The sequence below is a fragment of the Echinops telfairi genome, unplaced genomic scaffold, assembly GCF_000313985.2.
Source record: "Echinops telfairi isolate 266 unplaced genomic scaffold, ASM31398v2 ScPeMD7_2291;HRSCAF=2852, whole genome shotgun sequence".
Lineage (NCBI taxonomy): Eukaryota > Metazoa > Chordata > Mammalia > Afrosoricida > Tenrecidae > Echinops > Echinops telfairi.
This window is the reverse complement of record NW_022106189.1, coordinates 2409297-2429588: the sequence shown is the minus strand read 5'-3', so window position 1 is coordinate 2429588 and position 20292 is coordinate 2409297. Positions and strand designations below refer to the sequence as shown.

The 20292-nt window shown below is 49.8% G+C and overlaps 1 long non-coding RNA gene across 1 annotated transcript; it reads left to right on the top strand.

Moving 5' to 3' along the window:
- The first annotated feature begins 2483 nt into the window (after nucleotides 1–2483).
- LOC123522088 lies at nucleotides 2484–16987 on the top strand. The gene is made up of 3 exons (XR_006680387.1): nucleotides 2484–2576; nucleotides 8317–8378; nucleotides 16755–16987. It is a non-coding gene; the product is annotated as an uncharacterized LOC123522088 (long non-coding RNA).
- Nucleotides 16988–20292: the final 3305 nt, after the last annotated feature.

The window sequence follows — 20292 nt, the reverse complement described above, 5'->3', positions numbered from 1 at the left end:
TGACAAATCTCACAGCGAGCTGGTGTGCCCGGGCTGCCTTGCAAAGGCACCTGGCTGTTAGCTGACGGTTTGCTGCTTTTGATTTGTAAAGATGCCCTGCATTTATTACCAGAGCAAGAGAGCCAAGAGCTGGAAGCCAATGCAGATGTTTTAATTCCATCAAGCCTGTACATTCCAATTCCCATTTTGCATTAGGCACCCAGACTCAGTCAATACTTCCCGGCACCGTGGCCCGGGCTGGCGCAGGGGCTTCAACGAAACTGACAAATGATGGCGCTTCACAGCAAGAGGATACACAGGACTTGGAGTCAGGGCCATGCTCCTTGCTGCAAACCAGCCACTGTCGTGTCTAGGAACACCATGTTCACAGAGAGAGACCACCGGCTCTGCTGCTCCTTCCCTGAGAGGAAAACCAAACCAAAGCCAGGCTCATTGCCATCAAGTGGAAGCCACCCCATAGCAACCTGGTGGCATAATGGTCACACGTTGGTCTGATACCTGCAAACTCAGCAGCCCCAATCCCCCAGCCCCTCCTTGGGAGAAGGTCAGGGCTTTCAACTCCCAGGAGGAGTCTCAACCCCAGAAACTCATGGGGACTGTTCTACCATGTCCTATGGGTCGCCAAGAGTCCTTTGGGGGGAGCTACCTTATTTTTCTCTCCAAAGTTATCAATTTCCAGAAAGAGCAATATGCCTCCCCTGGAGAACTAAGGGTTCTAGCCTAGCAGTGTCAGCAAGCAAATGACACCCCAAGCTTAGGCCAACACAACAGTACGCACTGAGTGGTTTCCCACATCCACAGCAACGGAGAGGAAAGAGAAACCTGCTACCAAAATAACCATCATATAAATCCACGCTATTCCAGCCTCAGGTGGTTCTTTTTGGCCACCTCCTTCCACGAGGAAATGTCGCGTTATCTTACCCTCTACTTTTTCTGCATTGTAAATCAAAATATTGTCACTAGAACAAAGGGTGGAGCAGTAACAGACCAGGAAGCCCTGGTGTAGTGTTGCAAGTGGGTCTGCTGATCACAAGGTCAGCAGTTCCGTCTCAGCAGCCGCTCTGCAGGCTTCCTGCTCCAGTACAGGGTTACAGCCTGGGAAATCCAAACGGGCAGTTCTACCCTGTCCTACAGGGTCCCTGTGAGTCAGAACGGACTCGATGGCAATGAGAGGGGAACCTACCGCACTTGACTCCAAGAGCCATAATCAAAGGTTTTATCGATGCAAAACCATACCGCTTTTTAAAATGGCACAAATAAGTATAAAAAGGATGCACATGTGTGTGTGCATGAATGTGAATGTGATACACAGAGCGAAAAACAGATGGACTTCCTGAATCCTTTCTGTTCTAATAAAGCTTTCAAAATAAACTCAGAATCTAAGCCTTGATCTATAAAAAGCAGTTTCCCTTTTTCTCTGCCCACCCCCCAGCCCCGGAAACTTCTGTTTTTCAAAACCAATTCTTCCCTTCCCACACGGGCCACAAAGGATCAGCATGGCCCTCATGCACCCCCTGGAAGAGTTAATAATTCACCTCTAAAGCTGACAGAGCTAGAGAAGTGGATTGTTCTTAAAATCATTCCCTCTATTGCAGTAACAGGAGTGGATTGTTTTACCTGTTCTAATAACAGTGCAGTAACAGCTGTGCTCAGAACAGACGAAAGCAATGAAAAAGAAAAATACTGAAGATAGGCCAAGTGTCCCCAGACCCAAACCCTCAGCCCTCTCTCGCTTCTCGTCCCACTTAGCAAATTACGTATAAACAAATTAACTTCCTGGGCTGGTTCCCTCTGAGTTCCTCCTTGGTTTCTGAGTGGTTTTCCATCAGGACGAACCTTTCCCTTTCCCTTATGCACCAGCAAACAGACTGATACAATTTAAAGGTCATGTTCTTTTCAAACTGACAGCGCCCTCCAAAGTTTTGACGAGCGGCCCTCCAAGCCTCACACCCTACAGGCGGAAAGGAATTAAGTAAAGCATCACTTGGCGGAAGCTCAATCATGTGAACTGATTAGAAAACGCATCCGTGGAGAGGAGCCCTCACCAGGTGACGGGCAGCTCAGCCTGAAAGGAGATGTCACACCTTGAGTGGGAGAACCCCACGACAACGCTGGGGAAGGGAGCACCTCGGAGGGTCAATGAAGATATAATTACCTTCACACGAGAAGGTTCTTCCTTTCCAAGTCCCCGGGGAACACCACTTAATTAGCATTGCCTGTACCCCAAGCCCCCAAGAACTGCATGCGCAGGGTCTTGGCTCAGGCTCAAAGGGACATGCGCTTGATTGAGGAGGAAGAAGAGTTCAGAGGGGGGGGTTGCTCGGCTGTTGCAGATGACTGCGGCATGCAGCCGCCAATGTTTATTTATATAGTCGTGTGATCCGGAGAGAGAGAGAGAGTGATTGCTTTCCTGTTTCATCTGTCTCTGGAACAGAGTGAAAGATTGAAATGTTGGTGCCTCGGCCAACGTTGTTCTCTGGGAATCCAGTTGGCGTGAGCACTCTTCTCGGTCCCTACTATTATTATTTGTCATTTTTGCTTTGACGACTTGGTTCTGCAACCCCAACCCAGCTCAGGTGAGTGAGCCTGCACGTGGTTGATAAGTGGATGCTCCTACTGATAAACTGAGGGTCCAGACTCTTCCTGGGGTGCAGGGCTCTCCTTGCAGCTATCCTAAATTAGCATCCATGAGCTCAGCACCTCTCATAAAGAAGGGACCTGAGGGGCACACCAGGGACAAGGAGCCATCGGGCAGCTTGTATATACACCCTAACCCGGGACAGCATTCCATCCAAGCTCTCACTGACCCTGCCCCGTCCATCAGGGTTCCTGTGAGAGTCTCTCTCTCTAAGAGACACCCCAGGGTCCAGGCTCTAGCTTTAGGACCAGACTTTCCTCCTCCGAACCCTTGTGTAGCAATCAGCCAAATCCCTCAGCCCGGAAACATTAAAGAGAAACCAGCCAGCCAACCAGCCAACCAGCCAGCCAACCAAAACCTGCTTTGCTGCAATTCCACAGAGGAGAACTAAGCTCCTCCACGTCTGCCCGGAGCTTGTTCCATGTTGGCTGGAATGGCTTTCCTTTGAAGCATCGCTCCCAGTTTAATTGGCGGATGTCTGTAAGTCCACAGCCTATGGTGCCCCGTCCTGGCCAGCTGGGGCTATAATCCTGGAATTCAGTAATCAAATAGGTTTTCTCTGCGATTGCCCTTCCCTTGACCGCACCTCACCCTTGAGCACAGCACCTGTCTTTCCAGAGGAACGCCCCTTTCCCTCCCTCAGCCCCAGCCCCAGCCCCAGCCCCAAGTTGCTCCAGTTCCCTGTCATCCCCTCCACCATCAACAGTGCTGTCTCCCGGCCTTCCCTCAGTAACCAAGATAAAAGTAGGGCCTCCTCCTTCCAAGGCCCCCCCTACAGCTGCCAAACCCCCATCAAAACCTCTTGATACTGTCCTTCGGGCACAGTGAGGGTTTCCTAAATAAGGTGGCTCTTGATTCTCAAAATCTGGAGGAAGGCACACAAACACTTGCAGTCAGCAGGGGCAGTTTGAGCTGAAGACCTAAGTTAAAAAGCTGATGTGCCCACAGAGACTACATTCCATGGTTTGTAGTCAGAACATTGCCTATGGCTCCTCTACACTGTCTTATTGGGAAGGAGAGAGGTGGTCAATTGGATGTCAATCAAACAATCAACCAGCAACTCTTGAGCAGTTTTATTGTCAAGTATTCAAGCTATATCAAAAATAAGATATCACCCTGCTCTCGAGGGGTCCTCGGTGGGGACCGGGGACTTGCCTGAGCAGTTGTCATCGAGTTGATTCTGACTCATGCTAAGTTCGTGTGGGTCAGAATAGAACTATGCTCCATAGGGTTTACATGGGCTGAGTTTAGGGAAGTGAATCGCCAAATGGTTGTTTTTTCTTGAATCAGGTGCCTGCGGATGACTAGCCAGGCCTTTCCATCAGCTGCAGTGTGCATCTGAGTCATGAGAGATGCCATGGCCAAGGGGCCAAAGCAAACGCACTCCCCTTGAGTAGATGCCCACTGACAGCAGTCCTATAGGATAAGGTAGGACTGCCCCTGTGAATCTCAGAGAGTGCAGCTCTTTCCAGGAGTAGAAAGTCTTTTCTTTTGAAGCGTAGTTTCAAGCTGTGAACCTTGCCCATGGCCAAGGGACAGCCACAATTAAGTACAAGGTTATTCTGGAAACGTTGTTGTTGTTAGTTGCCCTTGAGTCTGCTCTTACTCATCGCAACCGTGGACAACAGAACGAAGTACCGCCCAGTCCGGTATCACTCTCACCTGGGTTGTTATGTTTGAGCCCATTGTTGCAGCCACTGTGTCCGTCCGTCTCATCAGGAATCTTCCCCTTCTTCACTTTCTACCAAGCTTCACGGACTTTTCCAGGGACCCGCCAATCCTGATAAAATGCCCAATGTATGTGAGACAAAGCCTTAACATCCTTGCTTCTAAGGAACATTCTGGATTTACTTCTTCTAAGTCGGATCGATTTGTTCTTCTGGCAGTCCCTGGTACTTTGTTTTTTTAAATCATTTTATTGGGGGCTCTCACAGCTCTTCTCATCATCCATCCACCCATCCACCCATCCAACCATCCATCCATCCATTGTGTGAGGCACATTGTACATATGTTGCCATGATCATTTCCAAAGCATTTTCTTTCTACTTGAGCCCTTGATATCAGCTCCTCATGTTCCACCTTCCCCACCCTTCTTCCTTCATGAACCCTTGATAATTTATAAATTTATAATCCTCCCCCCATATCTTACACTGACCACTGTCTCCCTTCACCCACTTTTCTGTTGTCCGTCCCCCTGGGAAGGGGTTATATGTGGATCATTGTGATCAGTTCCCCCTTTCTTCCTCCACCTTCCCTCCACCCTCCTGGGATCCCTATTCTCATTATTGGTCCTGAGGGGTTTATTTGTCCTGGATTCCCTGTGTTGTGAGTGCTTATCTGTACCCGTGTACATGCTCTGGTCTAATCGGATTTGCAAGGTAGAATTGAGGTCACGATAGTGGGGAGAGGAAGCATTAAAGAGCTAGAGGAATATTCTTCACCAACCCCATCATTCAAATGCACCCATTCTTCTGCATGCTTCCTTATCCATTGTCCACCTTTCACGTGCATAGTAGGTGATTGAAAATACCACGGCTTGGCTTCATTCTGGAAGTAATGCAGGTGAATAGAAACTGGTCAGGAGCCCAGGAGGATCATGAGTAAAAGTAGCAAAGGCTGGGCCCCCATGTGTTGATTTGGGTTCTTTCCCTAATGACCCTTTTCCAACTGTCACGTGAGCAGTCAATTCAGTAGCACATTGTGATGTGTGCACTGTGCGCTGATCACTACAGTCAAGTGTCAGGCACCATCTACTTCTTACGGTCTCAGGGTGGTGGAGACCAATGTTTGCTTGGTCCATTAGTCCATTGGGCTAACTGTTTCCACCTGTCTTCAGTTGTCATACTTGTCTTCCTGCTGGGTAGAGAGAGACCAATAGTCGATGGCTATTAGATGGCTTAGATGGCTATTCACAAGTTTTTAAAACCCCAGACACTATTCACAAGAGTAGGCTGAAGAACATTGTTTCATGGGCTATGTTATGCCAATTGACCTTGCTGTCATTTTAGAGATGCTTATTAACATTGTAAGCTCATCCTTCAGAGGCAGAGCCTCGTCCCTCCCCTGGTAGTCAGTCCCTCTCTCCTCTCTGAGCGCATCTGGCCTATGCCCTGACCTGTAGTGAAGGGGAGTGTGGGGCGATCTCCTCACCCATTCTCTGCCTCCGAAAGGGATTCCCTGTCCCCTGGGGCTGAGGACAGGAAGTGAACTGAGCAGCTTGCTCAGAAAAGCCCATAACAGAAGAAAACCGAGGATGGAGAGTTTCTATGTTTTAAACCACTTACTACACTTTTGCTTATTGTCAACAACTCTCTTTTAAAATAGTTTTCATGGAAATTCTGTTTGCCTGTTTTCATGACACTGTCTAGGGTTAAGCCTGAACTAAACATTTCAGGGGGCGGAGGCTCTTCGTTGTGTCTACAGAGAAACAAAGAAAAGAACTCCAGATCACGTTGGTGAAGCCAGCGTGTCAGGCTGGCACTGACAGCCGTGCAGTCAATATTTCCGTCAGTCGCCATCCTCCGATGCCCACTTAGCACAAGGCCTATTTCAATCCAGGAAAGAAAGCACCAGTGTAGACCTGGTCTCAATGGTCGTGTCATTGGTCATTGCAGCTGTACTAGGGGTGCATCTGCACCTCCTGAATCTGAAACCTGGCACATTTCCTGTGATCCAGCAAAACACCAGCGGTTTTACCATCCTGAAAGTCTTAGTGTCTGCCCACCACTATAGTCTACACCCTCCAGTGAGACTGAGCATGCTGCCCATCAAGCCACATCTATGGTCCTCAAGAGGTTGAGCCCCAACAACTAGTGTCTGTGCTACCTCAGCGGTCTTAGCACGGTCCCCAACAATCGTATTCACACCACCCTTGGAATCTGAGCACTCTTCAATTGTCCATGTCTACTCTCTCCCAATAATCTGAGGGTCTTCCCAACAATTCATGTGCACACTACCCACTGACCTGAACATGTTCCCCAATAATCCATGGCTATGCTACCCTAATATTTTTAGCATGCTCCCCAATGATCCATGTTTACACCACCCTGAAAATAAAGACACTATCTCCAGCAATCCACGTCAATACCACCTCAGGGTCCTGAACTTGTCCCCCAAGAACCCATGTCTATACAACCCCAACCTTCTTAGCAAGCTCGCCAACAATTCATGTTCACACCACCCTGAAAACATGGACACTCTCTAGCAATCCATGTCAATACCATCCCAGGGTCCTGAACTTGTCCCCCAACAACCCATGGCTCTGCTACCCCAATAATCTGGTCTCCCCCCTCCACAAACCAAGTCCATGTCACCCAGTGGCCTGAACATGTTCCCCAACAATCCATGTCTTTGCTACCCCAACCTTCTTAGTACACTCCCCAACAATCCCTGTCTCTCCCACCCCAACAGTCTCAGCATCTCCCCAACAGCTCAGGTCTGGAGGTTGGCAGAAGTGAGCCATTAGAAACCCACCACTGGGTGCTTGGGGCTGAACCTGCCTATTTCTTCACGAATAGAGCATCGTTGAGCTGGCTGATATTTTCCTCTTTGGTACAAAGCAATAAAAGCAGCTGGCCTGGGCTGTGTATCCTGCCTGTACTGCTAACAAGACACATTCCTTTTTGTTCATGGCAAGTAGTGTAAGTTTCTGTCTTATGTCACATTTTCTGACAAGTGCGCGAGCACAAAAAACAGTATCTTGGCACCAAGAAAATGACCATCACTTAAAAAGATGAAACTCTCAAGGACACCAAAAGGGTAAGATTTCATAGAGATATGCAATAGAACAGCCCGCCCCTCCCACACCCCAGAGATCCTGCCTACAAATCATGTCAGAAATGCTCTTCTCTTATCAAACTTCAAGGCAGAGCTGCACAGCTCCCCCATTCCAACCAACAGCTCGGCCCAGAGTGGGTGCCGCGGGACTCTGCGCCATGCCGGGTATGCAGGCCGCGTCAGCTCCGGGGCAAGGCTAGGGGAACAACCTTGTTCCGTGTCCTGCTTGGGATAATTTTGTTCTCTCCCTGGTTTTCTTTGAGGTCCTCAAAAGCCTGAGTTCTCAGTTCAGTGTGTCTCTTCCATCAGTTTGTAATACAAAAGCCTTATGTCTTCTTTAGTGCCTTTTAAAGAGAGTGTTTTGATGGGGAAAATAAAATGCTTTGCATTTCATTATGTTACCAACTTCTTTCTTTAAAAAGAAGAAGAAGAACCCACAGGTTACTTTAATAAAACTTAGCCCCCGTGAGCATAAATCTCTTGAAGACGTAACAATAAGTTGCCTCCTATTTGCTAAAAAAACGTGAGTTATTTTGCATTTTAGAGGGTGGAAAAATCAAATCTATCTATGACTATTTTACCAGCATTTTCACGTGGGCAAGGGAAACACAGAGCCAGTAAGGAGCACACACGCAGAAACACCTTTCCCAGAAGCTCCTCGGAGGCTGGTGGCCACACATTTGACTGTGGCTGCAGATGCCTGCTGGGGGAGTAATTACGCGCTGGGCTGCTGAGCTCCAGGTCAGCAGTTTGAAACCACTAGCTGCTCTGAGGGAGCAAGATGAGGCTTCCCGCTTCTGTAAAGAGTTACAGTCTCTGAAACCCACAGAGGCAGTTCTGTCTTGCTCTATAGGCTGCCAGGAGTCAGAATTGACCTGATAATAGTGATCTTGGTTTTTCAGAGTTGTCCAAAGCTCCTCACACTTCACCACCCGATGTCCCCGGGAGCTGTCAGCCTCACCAGGTGAGCACTCATTTGGAAGTCAACGTCCTTGTACAAAAAGAACTAACAATCTGAGGTAAAGTTCAAGTCTAATACAGTCACGGTGATATTGGTGGGTTGATAGGATACAATGTCTTTAATAATGCTGCTTTTAAAAAATGACCAACCACTGTTTGAAGTTCAGTACAGAACCTGCTCTGCTCTGGCTGAGAAATGCCCAAGGTAGTTGAAGGTAAGGTCTTCCCTGGGAGCCCTGGTAGCATAGTGGGTACCCTTTGGGCTGTGCCAATGTGCCTTCTGGGCAGTTCGAAACCACCAACATCTCTGGGGGAGAAAGACTGGGCTTTCGACTCCTGTACACAGTCACAGTGTAGGAAACCCACAGAAGGGAGGCGGGTGGGGGTGCTGCGAGTCAGTGGCCCCCTGCCAAAAGGCCAGGGCCCCACCCAGCGATGTACTCTGCTCCATTGTGACAGTGGACTCCGGGCATGCACCACTCAATGGGAGCAAGCCCTGGCATATTCAGCCCTCGTGAGCTCGCTCACATTAAGAGCCAGTGGGGAACAGGGCATGTGAGGCTCCGTTTTCACCCCTGTACTGTGAAGGACCGGACTAGGGAATACTTTCCAGCCCCCCTGCTCTCCCGCAGAGCCCTCACCCGTCTGCACACCCCGTCTGGACTCTGATGGACAACTGGAAATGCAGGCGGGGCCGTACTGGAGCCCGGCCCATTCTCTTGGAGCAGCGGAAGGCAGCTCAGTAGCCCCAGGCAGTGGGGCCAATTCCAGCACAGCCAGGCTCCAAGCCTTTTATAGAAGAATGAATGCAGATCCCTTAAATAAGGGGAGGAGGGGAGGGAGCTCCAGTGTCCCTTCTCTGAGGAGCCTTTAGCTGATGGATGCAAGGGCTTCCCTTAGGAGACAGGCAGAGAGGCCTGGCTGTTTGACTCCCCACGAATGCCAGGGAAGGGACAAACGAGGACATGTGTGGCAAGGAACATGACTGAGGGCCTGCAGACTTAGAGATGGGGAAGGGTGGGGTGGGGCGACGCATATGTGTGCCTGTGTCTTTCAACTAGGCAGTTCAATCTCAGGATATTTTATTTGACAAATAAAACGAAACTGCATATTTATGGACTAATGATGTGAGATATTGCTCTTTTATTCGTATCCACTGCTGTTTAAAGACCAACTGTAAATAATCCTGGCACTTTTGGCTAGTTGGCATGGCACATGCAGGGGCCATGTGGCTTTCTTGATAATGGTGCCGCCTCAAGGTCAAGGCCATTGTTTCGCCTCCTTTAGCAAAGTCAGCTGAGCTTGGAGGGAATCTCTTCTCAGGAGCCACACAATGCTGTGTCCTCAGAGTGATGCTCCAGTGCCAGGCTCTGGGTGAGGTTGGGGCCTTCAGAGCATGGCAGGGCAGAACATGGCTTGGCAGAACAAGGTAGAGTTTGGCCGGCCTCTGGTCCTGACAGCCATCCATCAGAACTGCTCGGCAGGATGGAGCTGGGACAGTTGCCAACCCCTGCACCCTTTGCCATGGACCGATGGGCACCCAGCACCTTTGAGGGCAGTTTATTCGTTGCTGGTTAGAGAGGAGATAAGGGCATACACACCCACCCATCTGTCAGTTTGTTGGCCGGTGTGTGACTGTGATGTTGGAAGCTGTGCTCCTTCTCTGAGAAATGCCAACAGGACTGGCCATGGGAGGCTGGTGTTTGCAGAGCTTCCGGACTAGTACTTGGAAAACAGGCTTAGTGATCCATCGACTCTCTGAATTCAGCCAGTGAAAATCCTATGGAGAATCCTGTCCCACCGGTGCTGAAAGATGAGCCCCAGGGTTGGAAGGCGCTCAAAATACACAGTGGTCACCAGCATCTGAATGATGGTGTTGGCGAAGAATCTTGAAAGTACCATGGACTGCCAAGAGAACAAACAAATCGATCTTGCAAGAAATACAGCCAGAATATGTCTTCGAGGCTAGGATGGCATGACTTCATCTCACGTATTTAAGACATGTTGTCCGGAGAGACCGGTCCCCGGAGAAGGACTTCATGTTTGGTAAAGTAGACAGGCGGCATAAGAGAGGACAGTCCTCCACAAGAGGGATGGACACAGTGGCCGCAACAGTGGGTTTAGACATAAGCCCCATTGGGAGGCTGGCGCGGGACCAGACCGGGTTCCGCCCTGTTATACACAGGGTCGCTATGAGTTGTAACCGACTTGACAACAGCACCTCACAACAACAACCACGGCAGATGCATGAGGACTGGGAGAGAAGAGAGGAGACGGGGAGAGCAAGGAGGAAAAAGACAGGTCTCCTTGCGTGAGGGAGGAAAGATGGAAGGGCATAGGGAACAGGTTAGAGGACGGTCCCTTTTGTCCATGCATTCTGCTGAGAGAATATGGCGCTGGGAGGTGAGGGAGGCTGAAGTAGGGAGGAGACAAGGACAAAACAGACTTTAAAGGCTGCTAAGTGAGTTGCCACCTAGTTCCCCCCCACCCTACCCCCGTTCTCATTAGGCCTCATGGTAAGAGGTGGGTGGGCACTCAGCTTGAGTTAGTGGAGTATCCACCACATTGCAAATCTACATGCCACCTCCCTATGAGTTGAAGTTTCACCCTATGGGTGAGGAGCACTTTGGGGAAATGCCACCTAACTAATCTCCAGGGCTGACCAGTAAATAGGAAAGGCTCCACAATCCCACACAATGCACAGCTCCCCACTTAGAGGTGCCCCGGCCCAGCCGCCCTCCAAACGCAACCTCTATTAACCAACAAAACAATTGCTCTAGAGACTAAAGGCCTGCCCAGGAGACCAGCGGGGGCAGTGGGCTCCACATGTTAATCTCCAGGAAGCTGCCACCCCAGCTCCGCTTGCTCCCGCATCAATGGAGATGTAGCCACCACGGATTCTTCTGGCTGCAGCGCTGGTTCTCATAGCCCTTCTCAGAGATGTGGTGTCCACAACCTGGGATCTTGATGTTGCCTTCAGCCTCCTGCCCATGTTCCCCATTCTGAGTCATCCCTTACCCAGAAGCTCACTCAAAACTAGAACTAACAGCTCCTGCTGGGCCTCAGCCCAGAGCTGCTCCAAGGGCTAGAAGGGATGTGCAGAAGTCTAGTCCTGGCTCCACCTGCCAGGTAGGCCTGAGGGGTCCCTGACAGCCTCTTTCCTGAGCACACCACCTGCAGCCCAGAGGAACCTATGTGGGCCTGCACTTGGCAGCAAGGCTCCAGGGCTCCGAGTCATGCTGGGAAGTCAAGCATGGGAAGTGCTGGAAGCAGGGTGTGGTGGTTACATAATCTGGTGTCAATTTGTGAAGCAGTGGAGTCTAGCCTGTCAATCAGGTCACAGCTTGATGACCTCATTTGGAGGCATCCCAGAGATAAATAGCCCTGGAGGCCAGATACGCACAGACTCTCTGCTTCAAATTCCTAATGACAAGACACGTGGAGGTACACTAGAGCCATGTGGAGACCCATGTCAGTGCTGAGATGCTTACACTGCCACTATATCCACAAGACTTTCCAGCCACTGACCTGGGATCATCCTGCACTCAGCGTCATTGCATGTGTTTCATGAGTCTGAAGAGGAATTTATAGATTGGTATTGGACATGGGCTAATATTGGACTTAAGCACTTGATCTAGACTGGGCTAGGATATTTTCTCAATATACAATTGCTCATATATAAAGCTCTTTCTTATACACATATGAGTGTCTATGAATTTGTTTCTCTAGTCTACCCAGACTAACACACAAGGTGCTAGGTGCAATGTGCAAAAGGAACCCAGAGGAAAGATCCTGTTGGGGAAACAAAGAAGACAGAATGGAAGAGGGGCCATTTTGGATACATAAAAATACAGTAGCAGAAGAGAAGTGCTTCTCCAAGAAGAAAATTGCAATCCAAGCAAAGGGGCAGGGGGCAGCATCCCAGTCTGTGCACCCCTGTGAGAAATGAGGCTGCAAAAGAGATCCAAGTGGCTAGCTGGGCGTAAGGACCTGAACATCTAGCTCCCTGTGCCTCTCCAACCTCAGCTCCAACCAGGAGACTCTATCTTCTCCAAGCATCCATCACAGCAGCTTCTCCTGCCCCAGGGTCTTTGCACACGACTCTTCCTCTGTCAGGGACTCTCTCTCAGGGTCCTGCCTTGGTTGGCTCCTTGAGTTCCAATACTCAACTCAAACAAGCCTGACCATCTGATTCACCTGGTGTTTTCTTACTGCTCTCGGAAATCATCCTGTTTGCTCATCGATGCTTTCATCATCGGCTCCCCAACAGCCTACAACTTCCCTGACAGCTGACATCTTGTCTTTCTTGCTGACTAGCTCTAGTGACTGGATCCATCGCTGTCTGTAACTCAATAAAGATCTGCTGAGGAAGGGCGGGGGGGAGGGAGGGAAGAAGGGAAATGAACAGATAAAGGAAGACCCAACAAGAGCAAGGCAGGAAGGCAAAGCAAACGGAAAGGCGTGGCGGCCCTCTCTGTGGACTGGGGCCTCAGCCACTGACAATGGGGGCAATGCCTCCTATTTAGACGCTTGTGAGGCAGCATGAGAAACGTAACTCTGGACAAAGTTGATGGGGTCTGTGTGGAAATCACTGGTCATTTACCACAGGGTGCAATGGAGGCCTTCAAAAATACCCCCAAACCCAACCCTGAGTGGGCAGCTGCTGGAGACCACGAGGGAATTGGATCTCTGTTGCAGGTGCTACAGAGCCTCAGTCCAGGCCTTGCTGATGGGTCTTTTCTCCTGGGCTCTGGGCTCTGTGTCTTTTTTGGAAGCAGGACCTGGAGAGAGACTACACTTGCAGAACAGGTTGCAGCACACCTTAGGCCAGACGGTGGCATGGCCCCAGCTCCGTGTGTCATGCACACCGCCATGGGAAGTGCTGGTTCCAGTGAGGCCAGCTCAGACTCACAGTTTCCTCAGGAACAGTGCACAACCCAAGGCCATGTAGACTTCAGGCCAGGAGTTTCCTGTGCCAGGGGAGAGCTTCCAGCCAGACTGTGGAGCACCAGAGGCCTCTTTCCAAGAAGGACGGTGTTCAGGACACAGAGGGAGAGAGGTCCTAGCCCCATGTTGAAGTTCTTGAAGACCTGAGAAGTTCAAAGAGTGTGCTGGCGCAGCAGGATCGTGGGCTTGGGGGTCATTTTAAGTGAGTTCACAGCTCCCAGACACCTGTTAAATAAAGAGTTCGCAAATGTTTGGCCCTCTGGGATCTTCCAGAAAGATCTTGGAGCACAAGCTCAACAGCTGACTCACTGTTTGTGAGATGGGCACATGGCCCAACCTCCCAGTGGCGTCATCTTCTCATCTGAAATTGTGGAGGCTGGCCGCTTCTAATGTCTTAGACGATCCAGAGAATCCAGCGCAGCCATGCACCCCGGTCAAGGACTTAGCCCATCTCCCGCCCTCTGTCTGAGGTCAGCGACTGTTCACATGCCATCTCCCTAAAAGCCCTGGCTCCTCCCCTTCGATGCCCCATCCAATGAAAACCCAGTGAGCTCACCACCCATAGGAACACCTTTAACAGGGCCTTGGGTCAGGTGGGTGACCTAAGTGGATACCTCCTTAGAGGCCCACATGTCCTGACTTGGCTGAAAATTGAGGGTCCTTAGGTCACCTGGGGTCACCCAGCATCACCCACTATGTCCACCTTCTGCCCTCTGAAGCCAACCACTCTTGCCACTGCACCCCTCTCCCTACCCCTTCACACACCACCAGGTTCCTCCGCCTCTCTCTACCTTTCTGCTGAGTTGGAATTCTTGGCTTGTTCCTTTCTTATTCCAGAAGAGTGGGTGTTGGGACCCCACAAAGTTTGTACTATAAGAAGGTGATGGTGGGGGCCCTGGCCTCAGAGAGTGGGACCCCACAGCAACACGAAAGTTGTCATTCACCAGCCTTTACATCGCTTCTCCTCTCTGAAAAGAACTCAGAAAGGAATGTGGCTATACAAAGAACAGTTCAGCACCACAAGTGTCAACATCCCAGTTGGCCAAAAGGAGCCAGGTGGAATGGAAAGAGCGAGCCCTCTGCAGACCCCTTCGTACTTGCGAGAAAGAAGCCCAGGTGAGCCTCCCAGAATCCTCCTGGCATGGAAGAGGCTGGGCTATGGGATGTTGGGTGTTTCCCTGAGGAAGCAAAAGATGAAGTGTTTGTGTTTTGTTTGAATTGATAACGAAGTCAGTTTCAGTTATGGGCTCGTTACAACAAACCTGGGACATATTAACAGCTCTCTAATTGAATTTAGGAATAAGAAGGAGCGTTTTAAATGGTCTTGTAAACAGTGACTGCACGGGCCTCCACAGTGACTGCCTTCCCATTAAGTGGAGAGAGGTAGGAGGTAACGTTCCTCCACCTGGCTTGCTCTTGTCTTCCTCTGTGTCCCCACATGCTCCCTGGGAGGCAATTGCTGTCAACGCTGGTGTGAAGAAAGCTGAGTAGAAAGTTTCATTCAGAAGGGGGTCCCAGAGACTGGAAACAGGACTGATGAGGTACATGCTCTACTCTGCATTCCACCCAGCAGTGTCTGCCAATACCGACCCAGAGCCAGGAGCCCTCCCGTCAGCCCAGGGAAGCCACCACTGGAACTGTGTGCTGTGAAGGAGGATTTCCCTGTCATCTTCTTCCACTGGAGGCCTGGGCCCCTGCCCACAACTCTTCAGAAGACTAACTTGCCCACGCCCATACCCTGGCAAAGGAAATCTCAACAGCTGTTGGAAGAATGGAGAAGGGCTCACTTTTCTTTGATTCTTTGTCTTCTTCCTCGTCCCCTCCAGCTGCTCTCTCTGGCAACCCCTCCAGGAGATTCTCACTCGCTGTGGCAGTGTTTCCCAAAGTGGGGGATACTGTCCCTGGGGCCTGCATTCTGGGTGGGGCAGATACCTATACTGTATCTGTGATTATGGCCTAGAGTATATAATTTAAGTGCCAGGGGATGCTGAGTAATATTTTTTTTCTGAAAAGGTGGCAGTGGCTCAAATAGGTTTGGAAACCTATGATCTAAGGTGTGTTATTTTTCATTTACTCCACACCTATGTGACCATATACAAATATACATATCGATACATAAACACATATGAGCACATGACTTATATATATATACAGCTACAGATATATGCCAAAGTATATATGTGTTTATATGTAGATAGACATGAGAATTAGGTTTTGTGTCAACTCGGCTGTTTTAAAAAGAAAGCCTTCCCCATAAGGTGTCTGATGATGTCTCCTTGCAGGTTTGATGGATTTCATATCTATAAATAGATGCTCTGGAAAACTGATTCTTCCCTGCATCTGGTTTCTTGGGGCTTAGGGCTGACAGCCCACCATGTGGCCTTTCAACCCTGGGAGCTGTCAGCTGCCTGACATGTTGCCTGACTTGGATCCACTTCCCTCTGTCTCCACCGGCCTGTGGCTTTCCTGGCTCCGGCTTGTCCTGCCGGCTACTGCTTCTTCCCACTTTCTGGTTCCCCAGTGTCAGCAGCTGCACAAGTCAGAAAGGGCATCTGACCCATGGATTTGAGCTGGACTGGGTCTGCCATTCTGTGGTTGTGTGAGACACACTCTTGATACCAATTTCTTTTCTTTCTTGATATGAATTTCTTTTTTATACATATATGAGTGTCACTGGTTTTGTTTCTCTAGAAAACCCAGCCTTACAAACTATACATATTTTGCCTCTAATGATGCATGATATTCCGGATGCAGGCATCCCTTGAGTGCTAGGTGAATTCCTCCACATTTGGCTAAGAAGCCAATATGACTAGGCTGCCCTGCATCCTGAAATTAGCTGTCAGGGCAAAATCAGACCAAAAGTCCAAGCACACATTGCTCAGAGTGGCCAGCCCCACGGAAGCCTGGGGCTGCATCAGGAGTCCTGGAGGTGGGAGGAGGAGTAGGGGTAACAACCAGGCTGCAAAGCATGCCTTCCCGCCCAGCAAACTAACAATGGTGACACTGAAGTGTCTTGGGCTGCACGCTCAAACCGGTCTCCCCCAAACACATTCCAGCAACCTGTTTGCCAAAATACGTACTGTTGTAATTATTTTCTCAGCCTCCTCACCGCCACCGCCGCCCCATCCCCTTACCCTCTTTCATCAGTCATACCTTTAACTCCATCCTTGTTGCCGAAAACACAAAAGGAAAAACTACATAGCAAGTCTGTTGACATTACAGCAACAGCCTCACCCGCATCCGACCAGCCCTCCAAGGGCCCCTTCAGAGACACCAGCGGGTTGATGGGCGCTGTACAAAGGTCAGTGATTTGGAAGCTCTTTCCGACAATTTGCCAGGATTTTGGCATTTGTAAGCATCCATAGGACAGCTCTCTAGTAAGCTGACCTTGACAGTGAATGGGATAAATAAACCTTCAATTTACCCCCTCCAGCTCTCCGCCAGTGCCGGTCCCCACGGAGCCTTCACCTGTCCATATCGTTCAGCTGCCTGCAACTTCCGACTGACGAACACGCACAGCTCTGCGGCCCAGTGACAAACACCATCTCACAGATAAGGCTTCTGAAAAGTCAAAGCCAATCCAGCGTCCACTGAAAATGTAATGCCGGGTCCATCGTTGCCCATCATTCTCCCGACTGTTGCTCATGTCCCAAGAGGCCCTTGAAGCTAAAGCAGTGCTCCATAACAGGTAATGACGTGGCATTTAATGATACTGTCCACAGTGATCCCGGTCTTTGGGAAGTAATGTGCACTCATGTACCAGATAAGCACCGCCAAACGCGCTGAGCCGCCGTATCGCTCACAGCCCTGTCACCAGATACAATGTGACACATCTCTGCCTTGTACCTGCGACTCCTCCGACCCTGCCATCAGACAGGACACACGTCTTCAGAGGAGGGGCCTCCACGTGTGGAGGGGAGCCAGGCAGAGGGAGGCGAGGAGCATCCCTGTAATTAAGTATTCACAGCCTCTTTAATACTTCAGTGCGCTTGGATTTGCTACTAGAATCTGTGAATTATACCTCATTGAAAAATGTCCCTAATCGACTCTGACATGTTTTATTGGAGGCAGAAAAAATGTTTCAGTATGATAGATAAGGTTAAAAATGTTACCCCTCTGATCATTTACTCTAGTGCCTCGCACCAAAAAAAAGAGAGAAAAAGAAAAAAAAACCCTCCAGACCCCCAAACCATTGACATCATTCATCAGATGCAATGGAGGGAAAGGGAAGGGGGGCGGGAGGGGAGGGCGGGCGGAAAACACCTCATCTGACAAGCCCACGTTAGCTATTGGGACAAAGTGCACATTTTCAATTTTCTGACAAAGTTCTGTTGTTTATGTAGCTAAGGGAAAACAACTGTAGCATTTCCACAGTGTGCCACGAGCTCTGGAAATGTGAGGCAAGTGGGGACGAATCTCCAGGCCATGTGGGCTGCCGTACACCCACAGAATGCTTCCTTCCTGGCTTCAGCCCAAGACAGGCAGCCGTGTTGTCTGCCTCACAGCCAGCTGAGGGTTGCCAAGCAGCCAGAGCCCTGCTGGGCCAGTCACATGATGACTCTTCGAGTGTTAAAGGTCTCTGTCCCCTCCACCTCAGTCCCAAGAAGTTGCCAGGGGAAACTCAGAGCCCTGCCTCTCAAAGAGACCTTTGGAAGGGGAGTTTTGTGAGACTCCCTTCTTCCTCTACAATTGGGCTGATATAGCTGATCCTAGAAGTGGAATCCAAATTCAGAGACTGTCCCCCAGCCCTGCAGGAAGGGACTTCATGCAATTGAACTGACTCTGCCCTGGGCCCACCCCTCATCTGTCAGATTGTCATATTGTGGTGGCCTGCAGGTATCTATGATGCTGGAAGTTATCCCACCTGTATTTCAACTGGCAATGGGGGTAGTCAGGAGGCTCATGTAGGATAGGAAGCAAGAGCAGGTGATCACTTCTGCAAAGACACCACTGCAAACCTTATGGATGCCAACTGAGTCTTGTTGTCCAATCCATGTGCTTCGGACATAGCATCAAAAAGGATCAGTCCCTGGAGGAGGACACCAGGTTTGGTGACGTTGAAGACCAGCAGGTCCATGGGAGCCCCTTGGGGAGATGAATTGGTGCAGAAGCCCAACAACACGCCCCACCTGCCAACAGTCATGAGGATGGTGTAGGACTGGGCAGCGTTTCATTCTGCTAGGCAAAACTTGCCATGAGTTGGGGGAGACTCCCGATCAGTTATCTAGCTAGCTACAGCCTGGGATATAAACCACAAATCCTGGCATTCACCAAATGCTCCCTCCTTCCAGACCACACACATGTTCACCGGGGCAAGCTCGCCATCCTCCCATGCCGCAAGCAAGGACCCTTAGCAGAGCTCGGAGTTCCTAATGCCGAGTCCTCGGCGAGAATGCTTGGGGGAAACCTCTGTGGTCCTGGGCAGATGGTTCAATTTCATTACTCCTCGTGTCCTGAGGAAGAGGACCATGGTGGAAGTACTAGCCTAGGTGACATTCCTCTTGCCCTCGGAAGAGGGTAGGCACATGCTTTCAGGAATGTTCCCTACAAATCTTGCCAGTGAGTGGCAAACCCAACCTACCGGACTTGTAGCTCCAGAAATATGTCACTAAGATACCATGGGTGTTTTCTAAAAGGCAGACTCCCTCGAGCCAGTGATAGACAAGACGGCTTGGCAAATTGGCTCCTGCCCATTGAGAGGAAAGCTCATCACCCACCTGGCACCAACTGAGTGCTCCTCAGCTCATGAATGTAAGCGTAACATTGCTGATCAAAGTCACAATGACCAGATAAGCCAGGAACTCACAGAAAGATGGCTGCCCACCAGACACTATCCTTTAACAGTAAGTAAAGGGTAGTGAGAGTGAGACTCCAGAGCTAGATCTTATTTCTTTCCAAATCCTTTACACTGGTCTCCTGGGAATACCTTCCTCTGTAGGCCCAGGAGCCCAGCCACTTGGGCTGGATGGAGCTTGCAGTTGGGTTTGTTCGACATGCACAGTGGATGTGTGCTTTAACATTGTGAATGCACTGTCATGTCAGAGCCCCATAGACAGTTGTGCGTAATTTTAAGCTACAAACTCACTACCATAGAGTCAATATTGACTCAAACTAACCCTATAGCACAGTGCAGTGTTGGCCCTTTGTGTTTCTGAGGCTGTAAGTCTTTACAGGAGCAGACAGCTTCAACTTTCTTCCTCACAGGAGGCTGGTGCAAACTGCTGGCCTTGCAGCCAGTCAGCTGGCAGCTAACCAGGGCCGGCCCGTGATGCCACCAGGGACTCTAGCCCCACAGACTTGGGGACCTAGGTGGAACTGGCATTTAAAGCAAGTAACCATCATTTCAAAATTAGGAAATTTCACATGAACATGCAGGGTATATGTTTCGTTTCAGAAAAAATCAGACAACTTTTCTAGGCCTCCCACTTGTTGCTTTCAAGCATGAGAAAGATCATCTACAAAATATCTCCACAGTATTTGTTGCTGCTGTCATGGTCATGGGAAATCAGAAAAGATAAAAACACTGCTGCAGACCAGAAAAAACTAACCCAAACACCTAAAAACCCACTTCCATTGAATTGGTTCCAACTCATCGCAACTCACAAGGGGTTTCTGATGTTGTAAAGCTTTGTGGAAGCAGAAAGGATCACCTTTCCCACGCGGAACAGCTGGTGGGTTTGAAACATTGACCATACAGTTAGCACCCATCATGTAATCCACTACACCACCAGCACTTCTCTTTAATAGTTCTCAAATCGTAGTGTTCATCAGAATCACTTGGAGGGCTATTAAAACCCCAGCCCCAGAGTTTCTTATGCAGTGGCATGAGGTGAGAACCCAAAAATTACACTTATCTTCGGTCCCAGGTAATGGTGGTGGTGGTGGTAATGATGCTGGTGGTGGTGGTGGTGATAATGGTGGTGGTGGTGGTGGTGATAATGGTGGTGGTGGTGATAATGGTGGTGGTGGTG